Source organism: Anolis sagrei, chromosome 2 (assembly GCF_037176765.1).
Source record: "Anolis sagrei isolate rAnoSag1 chromosome 2, rAnoSag1.mat, whole genome shotgun sequence".
Lineage (NCBI taxonomy): Eukaryota > Metazoa > Chordata > Lepidosauria > Squamata > Dactyloidae > Anolis > Anolis sagrei.
In genome coordinates, this window is record NC_090022.1 from 53,945,520 (window position 1) to 53,973,398 (window position 27,879).

Here is a 27,879-nt window from a genome sequence, read left to right on the forward strand (position 1 = left end):
GGCAAGGCCTAGCAAGGGCCTAGGGCAGCCTTAAGGAGGCTGCCCGGGCGGAAGCTGCAGGCTGGCCCCAGCCACGCCAGCAACAGGGCGGGGCCAGGCCTGCGATTGGCCAGGAGGCCCCAACAGCGGGAAGCTTTCCCGCCACCCAGAGGGCTTCTGGGAAGAAGAAGCCCCCTGCGCCACAACCTGCTCAGCCCGGTAAGTCGGGCCAAGCCATTATATGGCAGTGAAGACAGGGGCTCAGACTATGTGACCCTTGAAATGCCCAGACAACTATGACTACATAGTTTACAGAGAAGTAGTCATGCTAGTCTGATGCAGCATAAAAAGGAGGGCTGTGGTGGGGGAGAAAAGAAACATTACTTTTAAAAGCAACTGGTTTTTATTATTGCTTGAGTCATATAAAATCCAGTTCATCTTAAAACTGTTGCCATGTATCCTCCCTTCCTAGTTTATATGATCAACTAGCGTGTATCTACATTCTACACTGTAGAAAAATGCAGTTTAGCACCACTTTAACTACCATGGCTAAATGCTATAGAAACATGGAAATTGTAATTTGGTTGTCAGTAGACAACAAAAAAGATTTAAAGATGGATTTAATACTAACCTTTAAAATGTGGCATAAACACCAAAAACTCCAAAATCTTGACTGTTTTAACTTGAGATAAATTGTTAGCAATGATGATATGAATTTTGAGGGGGCACAAACAGAGGTGAAAGGGAGAAACGTGTCAAGAGGAAGGTGCATCAATCAAATCTTTGTTGATTTGATTGATCTTCCATTTGGAAATCTATGCCCTCATGGCAAACGACCATGTGGATCCAGAATAAGTCACTTGTGGATCCACCTTCAAGACTTGTAAGACAATCATACCCGGTCATGAGTGATCACCTATGAGATGATTAATTTGGTGAGGCACTAGCATTCTTTGGCAAAGAAAGTTAAAGACATTGTAAAACAACATCTCACATGATTCCATGTGGGACATAGCAGCTAAAGTGGTGTCAAACTACAGTAATTTTATGGTGTTTGTGCACTTTTATAGAACCTTCTTTTTCTTCTTCTGTTATCCTTCCTTTTTCTATGGGCGGATCAAGACAGCCCCTTTATTGTGGAAACTTCCACAATAAAAAGGGGCTGTCCAGACAATGTTCTGGAAAACCTAGGTTGTGGTAAATTAATTTGATAATGGGTTTATTCCACACCTTCTTGAAAGGCACAGGATAAACCCACTACTTCCGGTGTCTGGATTGCAGTCCAAACACCATTCCCACAGTTTTATGGGCTAAATTACCCCTTTCTCCTGGTGTATCATTTCTAGGCACCAGGAGAGCTGCCACAGCTCTCCAATGGAGGCTGGGTAAGTACTTTTACTTTAAAAGGGGGGGGGTAGGGCTTTTGGGAAGAGGGGGGTAGAGTCTACAGGTGACACCCACCCCAGAAAGTGTGCGCTTTCTGGGTTGGGTGTGGACAGGGCCCTAGGAACATCCACATTTTTAAATGCAAATGCTCCTGGGATAAAGCCCTTCCTGGAAAGGCCCTGAGATGCTGAGCGCCAGATCTGCTGAATTCTTCCTTTCCTCAAATCTATCTTTTACTTAGGGAACCTGAATACAGTACATGTTCAAAATATATTTCAGATGGAAATAGTAAACCTATTCGATATATATCTTGAATTCTGCCTGTTTGCCTTTTGCTTTTCTGAAATTAGTCTCACAAGGATATCCAAGAATTTCTGCATATTCTCTGGAAGCTCTGCTAAAGCAGATGGTTTCTTAAACAAACCACTCTCCATTCTTCCCCAAAAAGGGCTAACAGCCTGGGAATCTACCCCTAATCCAACACACATCAATCTGTGATTGCTTTAAAAAATGCTAAAAAGTCATGCTATTTAGTTGTACTTTTCCCACAAAATATGCATTCCCCTAAAATATTATTCTTGTGTATATTATCTTTTAAAAATATTTCTGTATATATTTTACTGGATATATCATTCATCCATGAGTTATATTGAATCATTTAATAAAGGGCAAAATTGAAGGCTACCTGTGTGCTGAGTCACATTTTGAGCGAAGAAGTGCAAATACATAAATATACTGTATGCTCAGGACAGTGAGCTTAAAAAGAGTTTGTGACCAGGCTTGGCTAACATGCGGAGCATCTACACTGAAGAATTAATGCAATTTGGCATGACTTTAACTGTCATGTGTGAAGTCTTAGATCTGCCTTCTTCTCTCCTCTGCTTTAATCCCCCCTGTTTATAGGCCTTCCCAATAGTGAAGACACCTTCCTTTGTATTAGGTTTTGGGTGGAGCTTAACATCCTTCCAGAGGCCAGTCTTAGTTGGTCTATTCCATTTCCCTGTATAGAGCTCTCTTGCTGGACTCCTCCCTTTCTACAGTCACTAGAGGCTTGGAGCATTGTCTGGTATCCTAGGCCCAAGCAATCCAAATGGACATTCTTAGCAGTATTATTATACCAACAGTCCAAAGGACAACAGAAGCTTTTGGCCAGCCTAAACTTCACAGAAAGAAGATTAAGACAGTTTATAAGCAACAACTTGTAATTGATCACTTTGCATCAGAGGCAAAAGTTTCCAGAAAGATGACTGCCATCAGCAAAATCTCCTTTTGTAATGTATTGTTTTAAGTTAATTACAATAGTCCCGGGTGAAGTTAACCCTTTATTCATCTTGTTTCAGTAAACTCATCTGGTTATCTTTTCACCTTGCCTAAAGTGCCTCTGTCTGCTAAGGGTCTAAATCTTAAGAGAAGGTAGCAGATAGCCTCTGAGTAAAGCCAGACAATATAGTTTACCCAAAGGCTTGGGAGTGCCATCACAGTCTCAGCTCTATTGATTTTGATGTAAGTTGCTTTGAGTCTCTTTTCAGAGGGAAAAAGTGTGATGATGATGATGATGATGATGATGATGATGTCTCAATATTGTGAAATCCTGGGATTTAGAATTTGGAGGGGCACCAGCGCTCTTTGGCAGGAAAGGCTAAAGAGTACACCTTTTAAATTCACATCTCCCATGATTCCATAGCATTAAGCCATGGCAGTCAAAGTGGAATCAAACATTATAGATGCACCCTGAGTGGGATGGAGAAAAGTGTTTTTGCTAGTAAGCCCACCCCCTGGTCCTGGTTTCCTAAACTAAGTATATACATTCCAGAAATTATCCCCCTAAAATTAGAATTTTATGTGTCTGCCCTCATTAATAATTTTTGTCCCCTGTTTACTTGACCACACATTTTCAACTGTACATATCCACACATGTCCCAGTTTTCAACTATGAAATGTTTGAGGATATCCATAACACTTTGCCTAATGAGCCTTTAAAATATTTGCCAGAGTCTGAGTAACAAGGCTTTGGTCAATATCTTGATACTTTTATCTGTGCTGCAAGATATGCCTGACGCTAGTCATTAGCCATGCTTCAGCCTTTTGCTTCCCTTTTTTACTTCTGAGTATTTCTTTGGAAGTCATATAGGCTTGCTAGTGTTGCCTTCACCATGACCTTGATCCTTCTGCTAGTTGCAAACTTGCCACCCGCTAGGCCTAACGCTGCCTTTTCCAAGCCTATCTCATTGCAGTGATGGCCCTACCCAAACCTAATTAAGAAGAACTGGGGGGAAAGTAAGAAATTAATTTTCAGTGCCTTTAAAGATTACAGGCAGACAACTTCAGAAACATCAGCTACTGAAATCTGGGACTTCATTAACACAGGCCGACAGAAGATAGAGACATTAAGGAAGGAAATGTGTGACTCACAGGGGGAAATGGGGGAAACAACGCACAAAGTAACAGCTGTTACATTTACTTCAATTAAAGAACAGCTCAAAGGGTATGTTTGGGAGGTAAAGAAAATGTGCAGATGAAACAATTGGTACCCTAAAGCGCCTCCAATGATCTGACTAAGGAGTTTCAGCACTCAAGGCGCGCTCTCTGTCCTCAACTTCAAAATGGCTGTCATTTTTTGCACAACCCAATTTAGCAAGGGGATACTGTAGAACCAAAAAAAATATGATATTGGCACTGCTTGAGAGGCATGGAAAGTAATTTGAGGCAGATGGGTTGCCTTTTGTTGGAAAGAACTGTGGCGGCTGCTCAGCTTCTAAGGGGAACTCAGACTGCCTGTTAACAACTTACCAGGGTATTTTAAGGTATTCCAAAATTGATTCAATAAAGATCAGTGAGATCCCCATAAATAAAACTGGTGGGAGTGGAGAAAGGTTGTGTATTTACTGCCTGGAAGGGTGTGTGTGGTGGAGAAAAATTCCCATTACGAATTCAGTCATTGAGGGTCTGATATCCACTTTCAGGGACTGAAGGCATGTTTTGCAGGCTTATCTCCACAACCATAATCTTTTCTCTGAATGGCAGCAATTCAATAGAGGTATTGGAAAAATTACTTTGAGTTTTAGGACCTTATCACATTAAGCCCTCGATTCACCACGCATTGTGGCGAATCGGGAGGGGCCCGGCATGGGGCGTAGGGAAGCCGTCACCCCACACCCCAAATTGCACACCTTCCCCCTCAACTCTTCCCATGGGGGAAAGCATCTGTGTCTGGCTTCTCCCCATTGTTTTCAATGCAACACAGGAAGCCTCCTGTGTTGCCACCAGTGTCGCCTACACCATTTTCATCTCTCTTTAGGCATGAAGTCTAGTTAGAAGTAGATCAACATAGTGCGATGGGAGCCGGCATGCTCCATGCTTGAAGAGGGGTGAAATCAGCATAGGATGGGCAATTTTATTCCTCTGATGAAGTCACTAGACTTTGCTGGCATAACTACACTGCCAAAGGTAAGGGGAACAGCAAGGGAAGGGTCATAAGTGTAGCAGCAATGAAAAAGGTTGCTTTAACCTGGCAGAGTTGGTATCTCTGCTGTAGCTCCAAGAATCCTCCATTAAGCCAGTATGGCCAGAACTTTTCCAAGCTCTGGTTCAACATTAGGGTAGAGCCTAAATCTGTTTCCTATTTTAAGGTGGTCAAGAATCAAGACTGTCACTCCATCCTAAGACTACCATTTCTGAGCTTTCAAGTCATTTCTCTTACACATTCACTAAACACCTTCGGGGAGGCTATCCCAACTTGACTATGAATATGACCCTTCTGGATCTGTCCCCTGGATCTCAATGGATTCAGTGGAAATTTGCATTGAATTGCTCCCACACACATATACCTGTACATATTAGAGCCACTATTGAAACTTCTGCCAAATGGATCAAAAGAGATGAGGGCAGAGCAAAGAAGAAGGTTCTTCAGCATGTGAAGTGACTGTCACTACGTGAAATGATGTTCAATATGTGAAATGCTTTGGTCAGGTTAGACTAGGATTTTGAGGACTATTTTGAGGAGAACATATTCAAACTAGAGATGCTGTCCAACATTAAGAAGAATTTCCTGATAGTAAGAGTTGTTTGACAATGCAATATGCTGCCTTGGAGGGTAGTGGAGTCTCCTTCTATGGAGGTTTTTAAACAAAGCTAGAAGGTCATCTATCAGCAGTGTTTTTGGTATATGCCTGCATGGCAGAGCTGGACTGGGTGTCCTTTGGGGCTCTAGGATTCTATTATTCTATTTTTGTATATGATGAGAGTTACAAACAGGAGCTATTAGTAGCACAGGAGGGATTTCGTATTCTTCTCCTCATTGAAGTGTACCGTGCAACGTTTTATCTATTGGATAGATTTATGATAAAAAAATCAGAAGCCCTCCAAAATCCACAAGGTTAGAAAACCCCCAGAGCCAGTTTTCAGGTTGTTCAGAGGTCTGAAAGCAAAAACGGAAAAGAAGAAAGCTGTGTTGCATCCACCAGTGGCAGACTCAGGACTCGCAAACTCCTGTGGATAATTTCTGTCAAAGTCTGACAGTGCATTGGCCAAAAAATTCCATGTTGTCTCCAGTCAAAGCTTACCAAAGGTAAAGGAAGTGAAAATAGACAAAGGTATCTTGGAAAATAAGTGAGAAGCAGTAGTGAAGCAAGATGAAACCATGGGATATAGACAGAACATCTTTTTATATTGAACCGGGGGGGGGGGGGGGGACCATAATTTTTATTATAACCATTGAACTATGCAAGGTGTATTTACTAAGGAGTATTACTAGAACCCAATTTTCCGCAGATGTTTACACAGGTCATGTTGATATCACATATCAGCACATATTTTCAGCATGTTCTTCCAAACACTCAATGTTTTCATATTTTCTGTGAGCCTGTTGGGGGATCTATGACTAAGATTTGACTAGATACAGTGTTTCTTCCACATTTCTTTGGGGTTTTTTTATTATCACCTGAGGTGCCAAGGTGTCACACTGACATCAGTCACTAAGATTCAACAAAATCCCAAGCAGCCTATAGAGTGAGATTTGTCCATCACTGTCATCCAATTTAATCCACCTGTGTGCTGTAGAGTTTACAGATACCAGCAGTTTCTTAGGCCTACCAGGAGCAAATAAACTACTATAGGTTGAGTGTCCCTTATCCAAAATGCTTGAGAACAGAAGTGTTTGGATTTTGAGATATTTTTTCTCTCGGTTCTTGGAATTTCAATATTATTTACCACTGATACATCATTTTATAAAAATTGTCTTTCAAATTATAACATTATTTATTTATTTATTTATTTATTTATTTATTTATTTATTTGCAACATTTCTACCTTGCCTTTCTCCACCCTGGAGGGGACTCAAGGCGATTTACACTTTGGCAACTATTCAATGCCTTCCAAAACATTGTACAGTTAAAATACACATTTAAATAGAATTATAAAACACATTGAAACATTTAAACATAAAACAATGCCTTCTCTGTTAACCACATTACCCAAAGTTATAGTCTGGGCCAATACTATAGTCATTATACATAATTCCAATTTTATCTATTGCATAGGATCTTCAAAGGCTTGATCAAAAAGCCACATTTTTACTTTCTTACGGACGGTCAGGTGAGAGGGAGCTGATCTAATATCCCTAGGGAGGGAATTCCACCACCAAGGGGCCACCACTGAGAAGGCCTTGTCTCTCGTCCTCTCCAGTCACACCTGTGAAGGAGGCAGGACCAAGAGCAGGGTCTCCCCAGATGATCTTAAGCTCTGAGATGATTCATAGGAGAGATCCATTTGAACAGGTAAGCTGGGCCAGAACTTTTTAGGGCTTTATCTACTTTTTCCACCATTATATTATGCCCAACATTTGTGCCCACTTTGTCATGCATTCTTTAACTTGATTGTCATTTATGATTTCAATAACATCTTATACATTTTAGAAATTAAAAGTTAATCAGTAGCTCATAATTGGATTGTAGAGTATTCTGCCTTTCAAGATAAAAGATGTTCAAACTGTACTATCATGCCCAAGCAATGTGATCAGTGGTAAGGCATAATGATAGTTTAAATTGGATGGATGGTGTGTTATCTGGCAGTTTCTTTGGTAATATGGCAGTCAATCTGTTCTGAAGTTCAGTCTGCATTTAAATGGAGCTATCCAAGATCCCGATCCCAGGAGGTTGAGCACACTGGGAAGTTTCTTTAAACCTTTGGACTGTAATCCAGAATGGACACAGGAGCCATCAGCTACCAATTAGGGCAAAACTGAAATAAAGATGTCCCCTTGCCTGAACCTCATGCCACCCTTTGACCATCCACTGCAGAGCCTGTCGTGTGCCATTGGGCAGATTGCCAGCCTTTCAGAATTTTCCTGCAGCTGGCAAATGATGATAGGGGAATAGCCACTCTGCTCTGAACTGTGAGAGATTTAAAAGAAGCAAGGCAGACACATGTTTCATACTGAGCAGCTCTTGTATCATTATATGAGAGCAAGGCCCCCAATTTGACTGCGACTTCATGCTTCCATGTACTTAGCAAAATGTTTAATTCAGCCCTTAACACTGCAAGTATAATGGTGCGGCCAATTTGTTTTCCAGCTGCTGCTTTCCCCTTTCATGGGCCAAGTCACGATTGCAAAGGCATAAAAGAGGGAAGTTTTCTATTTCTCTGCAGTAGAATGGCTGCAATAACTGGTTTTTGCCTCTGGCTTGAAAATCAGAATCATACCATATAACACTCTTTCCCTAGAGAGCAGTTCAAAATAATGCTTCATTCTAAGTCTGTTTGTTTCTGTTTCTTCAACTAAACCTGCATTTTTGTCCAACTTAGTCTGACTCCACCAAGATCTATCCCAGATTCAGAACAATATGCTTTCCTGGTCTCTTTCCAACAGTTAGATTTTAAATCTGAGTTTCTAAATTTAATATTTTTACAAAATGTGTTTCCAGAATAGTAATGATAAAATATACAAAATAATAAAAGTGACACAACACCAGAACCAGCAGGAATTCCTCTATTTACAATTGGATCTCAATGGATTTGCTTACTTCAGAGGTACTGATAAGTCCTGCAGAAGCTTTTTTTCCCCTATTTACTTCAGATTAGGAACTAAATCTGGCCCATCCAGTGACATACTCAGGCCTTTTCCACACAGCTGAATAAAATCCCACATTTTCTGCTTTGAACTGGAATATATGGCAGTATGGACTCAGATAACCCAATTCAAAGTAGATATTGTGGGATTTTATGCCTTAGGGCAGCACCACAAAGAACAAGAAAATTCAACTTGTTTTACTGTGTGGCAGAATCAAGAAAGGACAAATGTAAGAATTGGGCTGCTAGCTCTTGAAACATTTCTAATTTCTGAGTAGATTTGTAATCTCTCACAAACAGCCAAATGCCACTTTGACTTTGGGTATTTCTGGAAGGATGGCTTGTAACCTCAACAGTCGCAGGCATTCTTGCAGCTATTTCACCTTGCCCTCCTTGGTGGAGGGAAGAATTGGAAAAAGCTGTGGGCAAACAAGGCTTACAAATAAACAGTGACTACATCAAAGGATCTGATAAAAAATTGTGATGGAGGCAAGGTACATGCACATTAAAAACCACCTCTAGCATCCAAAGCAGTCTTAGTAACAACAGAAACACTAGCATATAATTCTGTATATCATAATAGACAGACAAGCACCTTAAGTTCTGGAAACTATGCTTTCTGGTGATCAGCATAGGAGTTGCATATGCTGAGTGCAGAGAAGGGAATCAGAGAATCGTGGAGTTGGAAAAGACACAAGTGCCATCTAGCAACCCTGCTATGCAAAAGCACACCATCAAAGCACTCCTGATAGACAGCCATCCATCCTCTGTTTAAAAACCTCCATGGAAGGATACACCACCACACTGGATGGCCATTGAGGTCTATTCCAACTCTATGATTCTATAACTCCAAGGCAGAAAATAACATTGCCAAACAGCTCTTAACATCAGGAAGTTTTTCCTAATGTTTAGATAGAATCTCTTTATCCCTTGTTCTGTGTCCTAGTCTCTAGAGTAGCAGAGAACAAGCTTGCCTCCTTCTCAATGTGACATCCTTTCAAATATTTAAACATGTCTATCAGGTCCCACCTCAACCTTCTCTTCTCCAAACAATCCACTCCTTAAGCCACGCCACATACTGCTTGGCTCCCAGAAGGCTGAGAGAGCAAAAGTTATTAATGAGGGGAAACACACAAAATTATCATTTTAAGCAGAGAATTCCTAGAATTTATATACATAGTATTTATTTATTTATTTCAGAGTTTTCTATACCGAGCTTCTCACCTCTTAGAGGGACTCAGCCTGGTTTACAACCATAAAAACATACAATCAGTAAAATATCATAGTTCATAATTACAATAACACATTTAAAATAACAACTATATTTAAAACTACGGTGGTCAGTTGTCATATTAAAAACAAGTATACCTCATCTTCCATCCACAATCCTAGGGTGCTGTCTCATTCATCGAAAGCCTGTCTCCACAACCACGTCTTCACCCGTTTCCTGAATGTCAGGATAGACGGGGCGGTTCTGACCTCCGATGGGAGAGAGTTCCAGAGTCGCGGGGCCACCACCGAGAAGACCCTGTCCCTCGTCCCCACCAGGCGCTCTTGTGAGGCCGGTGGGACCGAGAGCAGGGCCTCTACAGACGATCTTAGTAATCTTGATGGTACATAGGGGAGAATACGTTCGGAGAGGTAAACAGGGCCGGAGTCATTTAGGGCTTTATAGGTTAACACCAGCACTTTGAATTGTAGTTTAGGAAACCTGGAGGAGGAGGGTTTACTAGCAAGGCATTACCCACTTCTCTCCCTCCCACTAAGGGTCACCTATAGTATAGGATGAATGCAGTTTGCATCCATTTTAACTGCCATGTCTCAATACTATGGATTTATGGGAGTTGTCGTCTGTCTTCTTTGCCTTTGTGCCTCCCCAAACTACAAATCCAGGATTCCATAGCATTAAAGCATGTCAGTTAAAGTGGTGTTGAACTGCATTAATTATATAGTGTAGATGTACCCTTAGTTTTACAGTTTATTTATTTATTTATTTATTTATTTATTTATTTACGGCGCTTATATGCCGCCCTTCTCACCCCGAAGGGGACTCAGAGAAGCTTACAATATATATTTTCATACAATATATTATATTATGAGCATAGTACAATATCAGTATATATTACTATATTGCACTATACCATTATATTGTAATATTATTAGTAATATTACATGTAATTAAATATATAATTATAATTATAATATTGAATTATTATTACTAGTATTATATTGTATTACATTATACTATTATAAATATTATATGTATATACAATATACTATATTATATTAAAGACAAGATGGAAGTGTCCTCTGCTCCCCTCTGTCTTCGCTCTGGCCAGAGCAGCCGTTGGTGCCAGAAGGGGGAGGGGCCTCTGAAGTGATGATATAGGCAGAAGACAAGATGGCAGTGTCTTCTGCCCCCCTCTGTCTTCGCTCTAAGAGTTGCTAAGCAGGATCTTCAAAATAGGTTCAGCACCTTGGAAAGCTCATTTAAAGCTCAAAGTGAAGTCCACTTCAGATTAATCACTTCCACAGACTTGATAGCTCCCAGTCACAACTGAACCCATCCGGATGCATATAGGCATCCAAATTTAATGAAACCATCCATCCAATGTTGTTTGGACTGGGACACGAAGGAAAAGAGACATTAAATGTACTTATCTCCTGTTCAGCCTGTGATAATGGCCCTCTTCACAGGTTTGCCATCACACCTGGTCTTAGGAACCTGCATTAAGCATTGTAACAGGGAATTCTTAATTGTTGTTGTAGACTATTATTCCATTCCCTTCCCTCCCCAGCTCCCTCTCTGTCCTTGATATTGTGAATGCTTGAAGCTTCTGTAAAACAAGCCCAAGCCCACAATGCATCACAAAGTCCTGTGGATCCAGGGATAATTGCCTGCCTCAAAGCCTCAGATGGAACACTCCGATACAAGAAACTCCAAAAATTCTGACATTTATCACTCTAAAAAGCAGCTAGTGGAAAAGCAAGCCCTATCAGATAAGATGTGCCAGTCAAGATTTCGATGCAGTTGGCTGCGGCTTGAAAAGGGCACATCACAATAGATCTGCAGAACAAAGTGCAAAGAATGTTAGATCTCCCGCAGCCTGAGAATTTTTCACAATGAGAACAATCTCAGTAATTGATAATGAGCACTCATGGTCCTTGTATGTGAACTTTAGTTGGAAACAGCAGCAGCCATGTGTGCACTGAGAAACGGCAGTCCCTCATTCAATTTATTCCCAGAAACAAGCTTATGCTAAAAGCAGCAGATGAATTCGGCACTGCACACACATGCACATGCACTGTAAGCCTTACCATTTTTAGAACCAACCAATCAAATGCAAGGGCAATATTTATTTTTAATATTGGCCGATAGATTGTCATTAACAAGAATTCGTTATGTTTTTGAATTTATTATGATCATGGGATAGTCACATCTCTAGAGTGAGTAACACCTGATTCAGTAATACATAGAGTCAGCCACATGGACCTCCTCCCAATTCAGGTCATACCCACAATATTTTAGATAAAATACCAGAAATTTTAACAAAATCAATGACTATGAAAAGCTAGCTGCAACTAAAAGAAGTGTGTTTGCTTTTAGTGAGTGGATGCAAACCTGTGTCATTTGAAGCAACATTGTAATTGGGCAATAATGACAGCTATGCACATTAGGAGGTTCAAAAATAATTAGCAGAGTTTAAGCCTTGTAGGTATATTGATACAGGACATATTAACTGGGCTTATGAAAAATGTGTTTCTGATTATATCTAATAGAAGGATTTTTTAAAATTCTGTTGAAACACTAGTCACAGGTATTTTGGTGATGCTCATGTCATGGAATGGTAATGATATGAAATTGAAGCTTGGCTTGCTGATTTGTTTGTCTTCCATCTCTAGTTTAAGGATCTCACTCATTAAAAGCTGTATGTCCTAAAGTAGAGATGGAAAGTATATTTGGAAATATGTAGTATATATTTTAATTTATTAAAAAAGTAGGGAAAGGTCTTGACAGAGTCTATCCATCTGCAACGTTGTCTTTCTCCTCTTGAACTGCCTTCCAAAGTACCAAGCACTATCCATTCTAGTCAGTTATGTCTTCTCATGATATGGACAAAGTATGGCATCATCAGTGTTTCCAGGGGCAGCATAGGACTGATTGGCTCTAGAGTCCATTTATTTGTCTTTTCAGTAGTCCGGGATATCTGCAGAACTCTCCTTCAGCAGCACCATATCTCAAATGAATTATTTTGCTATCTTTTTTTTAAACTGCCCAGTTTTCAAAACCAGCCATAGAAACTAACAATATAATGTCATGGATGATCCTAACTTTGGTATTCAATTATATACCTTGACTTTCAAAAATTTTGTTTAGTTCCTTCATAGCTAGCCTTCCAAGTCCTATGGTGGTTCTATACAGACACTTTATCTCAGGGCTAATCTAGAGTGTCAAATTCCAGATCAGTCCTGGGTCATTGCAGAGGTGAGAGGGAGCTCTTACCTGCACCCTCCTGTTCTAGTTGTAGTTGTAGCCTCTGGACACAGCATGACTACTGGTCATCATTCATTGCCCAAAGTAATGTTGACCAGGGTGCTAGAGGGATGTGAAAGAGGGGAGTGGGGAAAGGAGGAATTACCCCCACATTCCCCCCTACCTTCTCCAATCACCCTTGTGCTCTGGCCAGTGTCACTCCAGGCAGTGAATGACAGCCACCAACCATACTGTCTCTATTGAAGAATGGGAGTGAGGTGCAAGTGCCATCCATGTCCCCAGGCCACCCAAGCTCAGGGCATATGGGATGGCTGTGTAAACAGTTGAGGATGGTTCAGTCTGAGAACTAGCCAAACTGCATACATGAACCCAGGGTCACTGTTTTATCTGGATTTTGGGAAAATTTGGAGTAACTTGCAACTTTTGCTATTATAGCTTAAGACTTCATTAATCAGCTTTGGCCCATGTTGATGTGAATCAGCTCAATGGGTCATGAGGTCCCCATGGAGCTTATTCATTCCCCACCTTCAAGATAAAGGGTTAAGATAAAGATGGGACTCATCTTCTTTCTTGATTTTTGTCTCCATCTGAATTAACGACTGAGGCAAAAAGTTGCAAATCTTTGAGTACTCCAATGCCTTCATTACTTCATTGTCTCCTCCCTATTCATGCCATCTCATTTTTTTCTTATATTTTCATTTCCCAATTAAAACACTGTGCAACTATCTGGCTCAAAATGTCCTATTTGTGCACATAGTTTGCTCACCCCAAATATTGGAAGGTTTATGCAATGTCTGCCTTCTCATATTCTAAGTTCCTATAATCAGTTTTTGACTTTTCTTTTGCCTGTGAGCATGACAAATAGATAGCTGTCCTCTTGGCTTGAGTCTAGTTGCATCATTAGCTACAGGAGAGCTCATAATTATCCTTGTTTTCCCCAGTAACCCATTGAGTAGCATTCAACCTGGAAGTTTCATCTTCTGGGACTATCTCTTATTTCATTTTGGATTGCCTCATCATATGGTTTTCATGGTGAACAGACTTCCAGAGGAGGTTTGCCTTGTCTCCTTCTGCACAGTGCTAGCAAGCAGTCACTGTGGTGCTGGTGGCATTGTCCTGAGAGATGTTTCACTAGTGTCAAACACACATGCCTCATTACTGCTCTGACCACTGTCTGTTTGGCACATTAGTCTAGTTCCTTGGAAAAAGTCTGTCTGACATAGGAGACCTTGCCCGCAGCACTTCTGCCACTAGCATAGCTTCTTGCACATAATCTCACCTCCACAGAAAGTTTTCAGTGTCAAAGCTACTGCATCTAGCTGTTATATACCTAGAAACAGGGTAAAGGCCTACGGAAATATTTAAATAGAGGCAAAATATATTCAGGACTGACCATACTAATCAATAATCTGTCCACTCCATTCAGAGCCAACTCAGGTTTAGATATCGTGAAAGGCCTTGTATCTTTACTGGGATCTTTCACTAACAAAATCTGTCACCGTCTGGGTGAAGTCACATAATTCCTTTCTGCATCCTACAGATTTACACCATCTGTAGATATATATTTTTCCATGTGTTATCACATCAACACAAACATGGACGTGTTGTCATCTTTTATGCATACTCAGATAGCTGCTTGACTTTCCCCACACAGATCATTCTCTTCAGCACCCTGTTCTTATCCAGGCATACTCCAATTCATCACTGTCTGTGCTCTTGGGTTTTTGCTTCCTGCCCTTTCGGGAGCTGAATATATATGAGACTAAAACTCTCATGAACCCAAAGCAGTAAAAATGCTCAGGATTTTTACTCTACATTCTTTACTTTCCAATGGTACATTTGTTTACTTGCCTTTAGAATTACATACAAGGAGGATCACAGTGTGAACCTGCATTAAGCAACCCAATGACCTCTGGATGTTCTAAACAAAAAAAAGAAAAACAATGCTAATCAAGGTGGCCAATTGCTACAGTCACACCTACCTCAAGCAGACAAGGGTTCTTTCTCGCACCCTGAACATTCCACAGATATATAAACCTCACTTGCCTAGTTTCCAACCTCTGAGGATGCCTGCCATGGATGCAGGTGAAACATCAGGAGAGAATGCTTCTGGGATATGCCCATACATCCTGGAAAACACACACTAACCCAGTGATTCCAGCCATGAAAGCTTTGACAATTCAAAAAACCTATGATCCTCGAAGCATATTCTAAAAACTTGATCTCAGCACTTTCTGCAGTGGTTCTTTTCAATTTGAGTGGAGCATCCCTTATCTAAAATTCTGAAACCCAAAATACTCCAGAATTCAAAACTGTTTACTTGGGTAACTGAGATAGCAGCAACTTTGCTTTATGATGGTTCAATATACAACCGATTTCACGTGCAAAATTATTAAAATGTTGTGTATAAGGTATTTTGAAATGCATAAAGTGTCTATGAAACATAAATTAATTTTGTATTTAGACTTCAAACCCATCTACAAGATAATGTATATGTAAGTATTCAATAATTTGAAAGAAAAAAAACCTAAATGTGAACCAGTTCTTGTCCCAATAATTTTGTGTGAGGGATACTCAACCTGTATACCATCTTCCTCTGTGGAGGACCCTATGTTAAAATTTTACTGGAAGCTTTAAACACCCACTGGAATTAAAACTCTTCATATTGGGTCAAGAGGAAAAGAGTAAGTAGTCTCATCTCCAAGAAGTGAATGCCAATAAAATAAAGTATGCTTTTCCTTTTGAAATCATGGAGATTTCAATCCTAAGATTCTTACTTGGTTCACAATAAGTACCATTTCATTCCTTTAGGTTTATATGTTATATTTTCACACTTTTAGGTGAGGTGGAAGAATTATTATACCATAATCCATGGAACACTGTTTGAAAGTTTAGGTACTAACAATAAATGCGAACACCTGGGAAATCAAAGTTGGCTAAAAATGTAGGTCAAGTCATGGCTACATATCCCTTCACTAGGAGGGTGACTGCAGAAAGAGGGGAGAGGGAGGGAGGGAGAAAGTGACAGCTATTAATTTAGTCATAGAAAAATAGAGGAATTTCAGCTTTTGCACCTAAAAGCAAGAAGCAGGTTTGGGATTTCTCTAGGGCAGGGGTGGGAAAAGTGCAGCCCATGGGATGCACACAAAACTTCCCAATTGGAGGAGGAGGGTATGATTTTCAGGTAATTTTTGTTTTCAGTCCATGCCAGCCCCCTCCAAAACTCACAGACATGCACAAAAACATCATCTCCACATGCTTATACATTCCTCAGAACTCCACTCACCTCCATTTACTAGTCAAAAACAAAGTGCAGCCCACAAAGGGGGCAACTGACCTCACATCCTACAATTTCATTTCCCTATTCCAGAAGTACATGCTCCAAAAGCATTGTGAGGTTAATACATTTCATGGTAAGAAAAAAATGAGTAGAAGTGATAGGAAAACATGAAAGAGTTACAAATAAAAGATAGCGATGCCTGCACCCATCATAATGCGGCTTGGGAAATCCCCACAGATGAAGCCATTCCTCTGCATTCAACTATAGGAAAACAGCTCTATATTTCTGTTATTCCCCCTGATCTCCACCAACCAGGAAAAGACTGGTTTGGAGTGGGGGGCTACAGCTACAATGGGTTGAGGGCAGGATAATTTGATTGTTGACATCAAATAGTGAATTCCAATCTCTGCAACAAAGAAAGTACCACAAAATCTAGCTTTCCTGATGTGTAACCTCTGCACTGAACAAGAGTCCACTGTCAGGATACAATATGGAGAAACAGAATCATAAAACCATAGAGTTGGAAGGGACCTCATGGGCCATCCAACCCCCTGCCAAGAAGCAGGAAAATAGCATTCAAAGATTGCCAATCTGTTTGTTTTATATGCTAAACATAATATACAGAAAGCAGGATGAGACTCAGAGGAAGTAGGAATGAAAATTCAAAGGAAATCACATCAAAGATTTGCAGATGAAGCCATATTACTTAGAGAAATTAGTAAAGACTTGGCAGTTAAAACTGAAAATTATGAAGGCAATATATATATATATTTAAGTTTAAAGTAAGTAACAAAGAAATTAAAACAGTTAAAGATTTCCCATACCTTGGCTCAGTCATTAATCAAAATGCCAACAATTGTAGTCAAGAATTCGGGGGAGACTGAGACTTGGAAGGGTAGCCATGAAAGTGCACAGATATGTCATTGAATGCCAAAGTCAGAATGATCCAGAATATAGAATTTCCAATTTCTATGGATGAATGCTTTGTTGTGAACTCTTGTCAGGAAAAAACCAACTGATTTGAAATGTAGTGGTGGGCAGGAGTTCTATGGATATCATGGAATGCTTAAAAGACAAATGAATGGGTGGAAGAGCAAATAAAGTCTAAATTCTCACGTAAGCAAAGGTGACTAAACAAAGGCTATCGTACTCTGAACAAATAAAAAAGTGGCTCATTGAGAAAGCCAATAACGTTTGGTAAAGTGGAGGACATTAGAAAAAGATTGGGACTGCACAATAAGCAATTTGATTCAAGACCTCAGAAGGGCATTTGATTACCAGGAATCTTGGAGGTTTGTCACTAACCATATATTCAAGCACCTATAAAGCAGCAATTTTCCACAATGGCAGCATTTAAGGATAGCCTTTTCAGCAGATGTTTAACTGCCACCTCTTTTGGTATTCTGCCCTGTTGTAATAAAGCATTTGCCACTCACTTTGCCCACTTACACAGCTTCTTCCCCTGTCTGTTTTGATGAACCAGGATGAACCAGGAAGCCTTCACTTCTCTAGAGATCCTATTCACACCCTCAAGCTGCACAAATTAAGTCTTCTATTGTTCTTGGTAAAATGGTGTTAGCTAGTGTGCTAATGCTACAATGCCAATTGCTTTCAAATTTCCAATCCCAGTATTTATTTTAAAGGAAAAAATATATTCAAAGATATAATGAAGGAAAGGAGGGAGGAAGAAAAGAAGAAAATGAGAAGGAGGGAGGAAAAGAAAAGGACTATTGGAAAGCAAACTCAGCCAATGTATCCTCCACTTCCATTAGGTTTTATCACACACCAGCAAATGTGAGATTTACTGACAAAGGCGAGAAGGTGCTTTGTTGAAAGCTTCATGACAGTGTCCAAAGATCCAACAGCCTCTCACCTTCCTTCGCTTGACCTTCCATGTTTTCTCTGGCACCATGATGCCAGGTGTTTCACAAGAAGGACCACACAGAGGGGTTAGCACCTCACCTTGCGTCAGTGACTAAAACAGTTTCCACACATGACAGCTCTTGCTTCTCTGAAATGCAGTCCCATATCTTTGTGGACTCTATGGGTTACAGGGGGTAGCGAGTAACCATAGAAACTATGTTGTAAAACAGCATGGGCCTTGATGTGTAATAAAGTGCTATCACCATGCAAGCACCTGAATGGAGACCTTTTGTGTAATTATAGATGCACTTGTAACAAGTTTAAGCAGAAATGTCCTGTTCATAGGAAGCAAATTGCTTTTTGGCTCATGGCATATGCTGGAAAGAGCCAATATCCGAGGAGTAGATTTTTCTGAAGAGTTCTCTCCTGTGTTTTGGCCACCTTATTGGAGGAAAGCTTTACAGAAGCTTTCTGTAGTCTTTTTGCCTCTTTGCCAAATTTTAAAAATAGTGAAGGGTACTTAATGGAAAAGGACTGAATGGCTTTGCTGAAATCCAGACCAAATTATGGCTGCTGAGTTCATTTGAAAATCAGGCCCTATTGAAGAAACAGATGGATTTTTTGGCCAGACTTTCTATTTTCATTCTCTTAAAAATGATTTTAAAACAGCTTTCCTAGACACTAGCATTTCCTAGCTCTCGAGGAATGTTATCTGAGATAGTATACAGCAAAAAACACAATATTTATTTATGTATGAGAGCAAAAAAACAACAAGTGTCATTAGTCTTGCTGAGACTTCAGAATAGGTCTGTCTCATTGAAATCAATGGTACTTAGAAATGCTTTGGTTCCATGGTGGTAAGTGGGTGGTAGACATTATGGTGTTAGACGAGGCACTCTGCGCACCTGCCATTTTGTTAGCAAATACCAGTGAAACAGAATGACGTGTGATGAGGTCCTAGGTAACAATGACTTCCAAAGATCTGAATCCAGAAGTCAAGTTGCTTTATTTTAACTGAGTCTTGTCTCTTGGCTAATTGGAAGAAATATGCACATCATAATAGAGTGGGACCTTGGTATCCATTGGGGTTTGGTTCTAGGATACTCATTGGATACCAGAATCCATGGATGCTTGAGTCCCCATTATATACTATGGTATGGTAAAATTGTGTTGTTTATATAAAATGGCCAAATCTAGGTTTGCTTTTTGCAATTTTTGGAGGGAATATTTTCTGTCAACAGATGGTTGAGCCCATAGATACAATATCCATGTACATGAAGAGCCAACTGTACTTAGGAGTCAGTTCCATAGGCTCTCTGGGGCTTACTTCTAAGTTGACATGCCTAGATTACACAGCAGATCCAGATTCTCTGTAAACAGTTTCTACTACTGAGTCCACAGGACTCGGTGCCATGCAAAGGCAATTAGGATCCGGATGCTAGTTGCTCCATCTTCCTTGGAGGAAAAATGGGGCAATAGGTTATGAAGGACTGAAGCAATAGAAGACTGAGAGGCATTTAGGAGCTGCCTATGAAGGAATGGAAGTGTTTCAGCAGAAAATACAATCTCCTAGGCCAAGGCGTAAATGGAACAATCTCGTCAAAGTGAGAAATCAGTTTAAATCTTGTGTAGAATGGAGCTTTTGAGTTGTGGAACACTAATAAATCCACCAGAGCCCCTGGCAATTCATAAGTAACAGCTAACAAGTGTGTGTAGGTGTATGTGTGGTGCTATTGAGAAATGAGAACATTTCCACTCTGATGCTTCTCAATTTTGAAGTGAGAAAGGATAGGGTTGAATTTCCATCCTTGCTGTTGATGGAGGAGATAACTAACAGCACAAGTTTTGAAGAGAGCTGTAACAGCAGCTCCACCTTTTGTAATTTACAGCCTTTCAACAAAGACTTGATTTCTCCCCCTTCATTCTAATGTTTATCTCATTAATTAATAGGTGAGAGTTTCCCCAGTGCATATTAGTATGCATGTTTTTTAAAAGGATTGAATGTTTTTAGAAAAATATTGAAGAATGTAGCTTTGTAGCACTGTCTGTAGATGGGGCAGAGCTTGGAATTTTTTGGACCACAACTCCCCAAATTACTTAATCAGCATGGGCATGCTTGCCAGAAAGTTCTGGGAGATATAGCCAAAAAAGTAAAATCTTCAAGTTTGGGGATGGAAAATTGCTTATGCATGCAAAGTGTTGTATCCTAGGATTGGTGACTTGGCTTTGCATATCTGAGGACCTGGTTCTTGAGTCTCAGACCTCAGTCCTGATTTCCAGTTCTCAGGGTGAGGGGAGGGACTGCCTTGAAAAGTATGTATACATAGTAAAACTTAGCCCTCATCTACATTGACCATTTAATGCATATTTGAAGCTAGCTATATTCATTTAATGCAGTTTGAAGCTAGCTAGCTTAAAACTTCATTAAATGGCTAGCTAGCCTAAAACTGCAGCAGCCAGGCCCCCACAAAAGTAAGACACCTTTAATGTACATCAGTGCTCTGAGGTTTGTGTAAAAACACCATTGAGATCTCAAAGTGCTTCCAGGATTTCCTATGTAATTACGTGCACAGTGAAACCACTTTCTTCAATACTGCTTTGAAACTGCATTAAATGGTCACTGTAGAAGGAGTGTCAGTGCCACTGCCGTAAAAAGCACAGTTGGTGGAGATGCGAGAGAGGATTCTACAGCTTCCTTCCCTGGGAGGTCTGAATTGCCACTTCCCTGTTGTTCTTCCAATGAAGGCTAAAACCCTTTTTTTAATTCAGGCAAGCTGTTGAAGCAGAAGCCAGGAAGTGCTTGTTCTGTGTCATTTTTCACAGTTATTGCTTACTTGTTTCAATGTGATTTAAACTGACTTCTTTTAATACTTATATGTTAATTTTACAGTATAATATTTATATTTTGTAGGCTTGAAATTGTATTGTTTTTAAGGTTGTGAGCCACTTTGGGTCTCAAACCAGAAAGAAGAGTACAGTGCAACTGGAAAAGAGGAGGAGGAGAAATAATTGGATTAGATGATTGTTCCTGTATCTGCAGGAGATATGGCCCTGGCTGGCTGCAGTCACTTGAAACCATAGATATCACCAAATACCATTAAATTAACTGGCTTCTGATTGCAGCATACCATAGAATTGTCTTGGAGGACCTAGAAATTTCTAGAAAGGTATTCTCTCGAGTAACTTTGAGGTCCTTCTGTGGGATTCTATAATAACTGCTGGTTAAAGCATGCGACAGAATTATGCAAGGGACATAGAAAATTCTTTTAGTAACCATTTCCCTCCTTGTGCGAGTAAGTGAAACCTCAAATATCATTTTTATGGTTATTTGTGTGTTAAGACCTCTTCACATGGGGCTAAGTTCGGTAGCAAGTGTTGGGTTAGCCCCAATCACCCAACGCGCTGGCCTGCTCCCATCACATGATGTTGGTGCAGTTCCATGGGTAAAGGAGGGCAGAGCCGGCGCATGCCGCCACCAGGGCAATGCAGGAGGGCTCATTGCAATGCATGGGGGGAAGTGACGTGCTCACTCTTCCCCATCTGATCCCCCTTGGCTGGAACCAGACAATGCGGAGTGTGGGGCTCCCCACCCCCACTCCTCTAAGGTGGAGTACCACTGGTGGCTATCTGACGAGGTTGATACTGTATATGTTTTTCTCATTAGTTACTTAGAAGTGTGTGTGTGTATTATATATATACATAGAGAGAGAGAGAGAGAGAGAGAGAGAGAGAAGCCCCCAGTGGTGCAATGGTTTAAACTGCTGAGCTGCTGAACTTGTTGACCAAATGGCCACAGATTCAAATCCAGGGAGTGGGGTGAGCTCCTGCTGCTAGCCCCAGCTTCTGCCAATCTAGCAGTTCAAAAGCATGCAAATGTGAGTAGATCAATAGGTACCACTCTGGCAGGAAGATAATGGCGCTCCATGCAGTCATGTCAGCCATGTGACCTTGGAGGTGTCTGTGGACAATGCTGGCTCTTTGGCTTATAAATGGAGATGAGCACCAACCTCCAGGGTCAGACATGACTGGACTTAATGTCAGGGGAAAACCTTTACCTACCTATCTATATATATATGAACAATATACTCAATTTAACTGTGGCGAATGGTCAATTTTATATCACCAGTGGCTGCCTACTACATCACCACTTTGTCTTAAAGGGAACAGTGGGGTAAATCTGTCACCCTGTGCGCATCACATGGGGAAAGTGTTGTCCTTGTGGGGAGGCCCCATGCTGGCTCCAATGGAGCCAGCACAACATTGGCAATCCTGGTTGGGAGTGGAGCTACAGGCGACATTGCATGATGGCTGCCATGGGTCGTCCATCCCCAAAGCTGACTCTTCGTGTACTAGGAGGCTTATTTTGAGTCATGTGATGAGGTTGTCAGTCACATATATTCTTCATCACCATTTATCCTGGGAAGGAAGCACATAGTCTTGGCTTCATTTTTTACTCTGCTTTCTCTTTTGCTCATCACATTGCAGCTGTAGCAAAGTCATGACTATTTTTTGTTTATAATATTGCCAAAATCAGGGCAGTTTCTTTTCTTTCTGCTTCCTCTGCTATTGGTCATATAATGCCTTGGTCATTTCCTACTTTGAATATTGTAATCTTCTTTTGACTGGTCCTCCATTATCTTGTTTTTGTTCTCTGATTTCTTTTCAATATTGTGCTGTTAAAATTAGCTTTTAGGCTTATTGTTTTGATCATGTTATCTCACTTTTAATATCTCTTCGTTAGTTACCCATTTCTTCTAGGATTCAGTACAAAATTCTTGTTCTAAAGTTCAAAGCTGTACGCAGCTTAGCTCCTCTATCTTTCAACCTTTTTTTTTTTTTACTAGCCTGCTTGGGATTTGTATTCTAGGAATTCTAGTGTTTTCACCCAAGCAAAAGTTTTCTCTTCCTTGCTTGGCTTCATCCTTTTTCATTCACTCTTCCATGTTCCTGAAATTGCCTAACTCAACATTTTCAAACTGCTCACTTTATGAATTGCAGTTTGGAGACATTTGCCCAAATAATTTGCCTTATATTTGGCTACTAGGTACTTTGATCTCCAAAGTGAAAAGTTAGCCTGGACTGAAGAAATCAAGTCTTAAACTAAGTCAAAAGACAAATCCTTCTGTAATAAAGATACCTGTTGGATAATAAAAGAGTAGGTAGACAGTGGGATCTCAATATCCACTAGGCTTTGGTTCCAGGACCTCCCCACCCTCGATACCAAATTCCATTGAGGCACAAGTCCCATTACATGCAATAGCATAGTAAAACGTCATCCCTTATACGAAATGGCAAAACCAAGGAATCGGGGAAGAGGGGATATTTTCAAGATATGGATTGTGGAATCCATGGATGCAGAATCCATATATGGAGGCCTAACTATATTCACATATTCCATATCCTACTCTTCTCCCAATATGAAATAAAACACTTTCAAATAGAATCATATTTAACTATTTATTTTACTATATTATAGTTACCTTGAATTTTCTTTGAATATAGGTTGGGAAGATACAACAACAACAACAAAAACAACAACAACAACAACAATAACAATAATAATACAAGTAGAGCCTACAATAAATGGTGTATCAGTAGCTTCTCCTTATAGACATTTTGTGCTTACACAAAAAAGAGAGCTTACAAAGGTAAACAGTCCCTCTGCAACCAACATAGCTGAATTTGCATCAGCTTTGTTCTCTATTTCTTTCACTCGGTTTAGCTGCTTTCTTCTGAGAAGCGATCAATATATCTATTTATTTAGGCATTTTATCCCATCACTCAGGAGATTCAGTGAGTACTTTATAAATTTAACTGAGTTAAGCTTTGTCATGCACCTTCTGAGAAGCACATTAGAGTCGCAAAATAAATTTCCTCGGGAGCTGAATAGCTTGGCAGCCTTACATCGAAGTAACTTCCACTGCCACCTTTTGCATTAAAAAATGAGAATTTGTGTGCAAATTATAGAAGGAGGAAAAACAAAGTCTCTTAATGCTGGTGGGGGTAAACTCTAGCCTTAAGGGCATACTGTATATACACCTTAGTCAGACTTCTAAAGACCTCCACAAACAATCAGCCAATAGTGCATAGGAACAAGCTATGTTGTTAGAAGGGGTAAAAGTCATGCTGCCCTCCAGATGTTCACTGAATTCCATCTCCCAGCACCCATAGCAAGCCTAGTGAATAGAAAGGAATGCTGGGAGTTAAAGTCCACCAACATATAGCTGTTTGGCTGACTAAATGCTTTGAACTTCTGGATTTCAGACTGCTTAGTAATTCACATTTATTGTTTTCATTATTTAATTGACTTCAACTTATGGTGTCTCTATAAATAAGAGGCCTCCAAATCACCCTGTTATCAACACCCCTACTCATTTCATCCTTTCATCAGTGGCAATCCACAGTAGAGATGTGTAAATCATCAGAAATCAGATTCATAATTTATTTGGAAATTTGGACACCCTCCAAAGAAGTGTAATTTTAAACTACTGTCTAAGATCCCCAATCCAAGGGCTAGGGAAAAGGAGTGCCACTTTAAACCACTGCAGTGTTCAGCCCCCTCCTTCTCATCTTTTGCTTCCAATTATATAATCTATTTAATTTCTATATTGGCTATCATGTGATGTCTCTATAATATATTTCAGTAACTTCTTTGATTGCTTGAGGAACGTGTTTGCAATGAGCAAATTCTTGGTCTCACAAGCTTCATTTTCTGACCCTAGGCCATTTCCCCCCATAAACTTTGATTCTGCTCTGCTTCCTACTTTTGCATTCCAATCGTCCATGATTAGCAACAAGTCTTGATTAAACTGGTTAATTTTTTTCTCCTGGACTCCAACAAAGAAACTTTCAATTTCTTCCTTTTTTGTCTCTGTGGTTAGGGAATAAACTTGGATTATGATTATAATGATGGGTTTTACCTGAAATCCAATTGATATCGTTCATTCAGACTTGGCTTTTTCTATATATAGCTTTTGTAACATCTCTCCTACTTTTAAAGCCACCCCATTTCTGCTTACATTTTCCCTTTCTACAGTAATTATCTGCCTCAAAATGTCCCATTCTTGTCCAACTTGTTTAGTGGAATTTCAGACTTTTTTTTCACATCTGAGCACATTGACAGCTGAATGTCCTTTTGTCTTAAGTCCAGTTGTACCTTTAGCCAAGTTAAGCCACTCATCGCTGTCCTCTGCTCTATCCCAATAGCTTACTAAGTGTCATCCAACTTAGGAGTATCATCTTCTGTCACTATTTCTTGTTTCATTTTGGATTGTCTATCCCAGGGATTGCATGGGAATAAACATTCAAAAGAGGTTTGCCATGCCTTTTTCTGTGCCATACTACCATGTATTAGTTATAGTGCACCTACTGTCATAATGAGAGATATTTTCTGCCAATATCCTGGAGGCCTAACTATATTCACATGGGGAAAGTGTTGTCCTGCACTACTACTATTGGCTACTGTTTGACACATTTAGTCTGGTTCCTCAACAAAATCTTATCTGACCTGGAAGACCCTATCAGCAGTAGCGCTACCATCAATGTAGCCTCTTGCCTCACAGGAATATCGCCACCGCCAAAAGGTAGTGGCATTAACTTTACTTTTTGTTGCGTTGTGTTATTTCTGACTTACAGCTACCCTAAAGCAACCCTATCACAGGGGTTTCTAAGGAATATATGACTTGCTCAAGGTTATTCAGTGGGTTTCCATGGCTGGGTTTCCAGGAAATCAGGCACCAGGCTCCAGAGTCATCGTCCATGTTCAAATCACTATACCATACTTCCATTATATACTTGGAAGTAAATCTAATTATGGAGAACTTCAGGTAGGATAGACTATAGCAATAGAAAATAATAACACGACATGAAGTAACAATCTTGCTCCCCATTCAACTGAAAAGAGAGAAAGCTTTATGGATGTCTGCGGCAGGATTTCTTCATTAATTGCACACAACCTTTTAAAAATGCCTGTGAATTTGGATGCATTTTAGGTCTCTTATTGAGAAGTGCGGGTAGGTGCTGGAATTGAGGAGATCTACCTCACTGACTGGCTTTTAAGCATTTTCTTTAGATTACTATTTCAGAAGACTGGAGGAGGCAGGGGAGGAAATTGAAGTTTTCTTTCTGTGTCATCTCCCAGTATGTTTGCCTGCTGGAGTGTTGCTGTTTTTCTCCCTGCTGTGTTATTTTTCTTATAAAATTGGGTTTTTGAAACAATATAGTTGATTATTTTGTTTTGTTTCTGGCTTTTTGTTAGCTATTTTGCATTTTTAAAAGAAAGGCTAAAGAGCATGTGATAAATATTCTAAATAAATAAGCAAATGACTGAATTTAAAACTGATCCTCAGACATGCCTGCTTCTGAGGACCAATTTTTAAAAATTCAGATGTAGCATGTTGTGATTTGGCTTTGAAAAGTAAGTTCTTCATATTATTAGTATTAGTATGTACATGGCTTTCTACAGAGTTACAAAAGTAACATAGGTTTGCCACTTTCTCTTAAGCGTTTACAGTCCGAAACAGGCAAAGTGGAAGAAAAAAGAACACAACCAGGGCCAAGGAAGTTTCTTCATTATTTGTGAATTGTAACTTATAATTCAGCAGCTGGGTGGCTGAAGTATGGTTGCTGCATACAAGTTGCCCATAGTCAGGTAGCATAATTTGCATATTATGCAGATTTGTATGATATGCAAATAAAATACATTATGAAAATATTAATGCTATGCAAATGAATTCCCTTAATTGTTGCATCGTTTTTTATCACTATGTTTCATCCTTGAAACCATTTATACAGTCAGGTGAGGTGAGCCAGCATGATGTAGTGTATTGCCGAAGACCTCACAACTTCTGAAGATGCCTGCTATAGATGTAGGTGAAATGTCAGGAGAGAATGCTTCTAGAACATGGCTATATAGCCTGAAAAACCTACAACAACTATGCTTTTGAAGAACAGGATTGGAATCCTCTCTCAGCTATAGACGCCCACTGGGTGACCGTGAGCAAGATCCACTCTCTCAGCCTCACAGGAAGGTAAGGGCAATGCCCTCTGGATAATTCATGCAACGACCCCACCACCACCATGGTAAGTTCACCTTAGACTGAAACAACTTGAAACCTCTGAGAGAGCTAGCATAGTTTAATAATCAAGAGCTACAGACTTTGAATAAGGAGACTTAAATTCATATTCCTGCTAGTTCCCAGAACTTACAATAAAGATGTACAACTACTTAAGCTCTAGGAGCTACACTAACTCTTCATTCCACCATAGTGCATGACATCCAACACTGTGCTTCCTACAGCTTCTCCCACCTATGTTTTTTATTGTATTTTTTTAAAATTAAAAATGCTCCTGGTATTCTCTAAGGTATGTGAGATGCAATTCTGACATTCTTACAAATGCCAACTGCCTGTTTCATACTCCAGAAAGTTCCTTTCAAGTCAGGAGGGAATCTGGAACTCATGTTTTTTTTTTTTAAAAAAAGCTTCTCTTTGCCCCATTTTTCTGGCTGGGGCAAAAACACTGCAAAATTGCCCCCAAATTCCTCATTGTCCCAGTGTGAGTGACGGTGTTATGAGTTTCTCTTTTGGAAGAGTAAGGCAGACTTGGGATCTCAAGATTTCATACAATGCAGCATGTCACCCATGGCCCACAATTTTCTGACCTGTGGACTTGCAGAGTCAGGAAACCTCTCAACAAAACCTATCTTATAGTTTGGTAGGAGAGAAAATACTACTGTTGTACAGCTGCTGCTATTGATGGTGATGATGATGACAATGACAATATTTTGTCATGCACAGGGAGCTATTGCTGT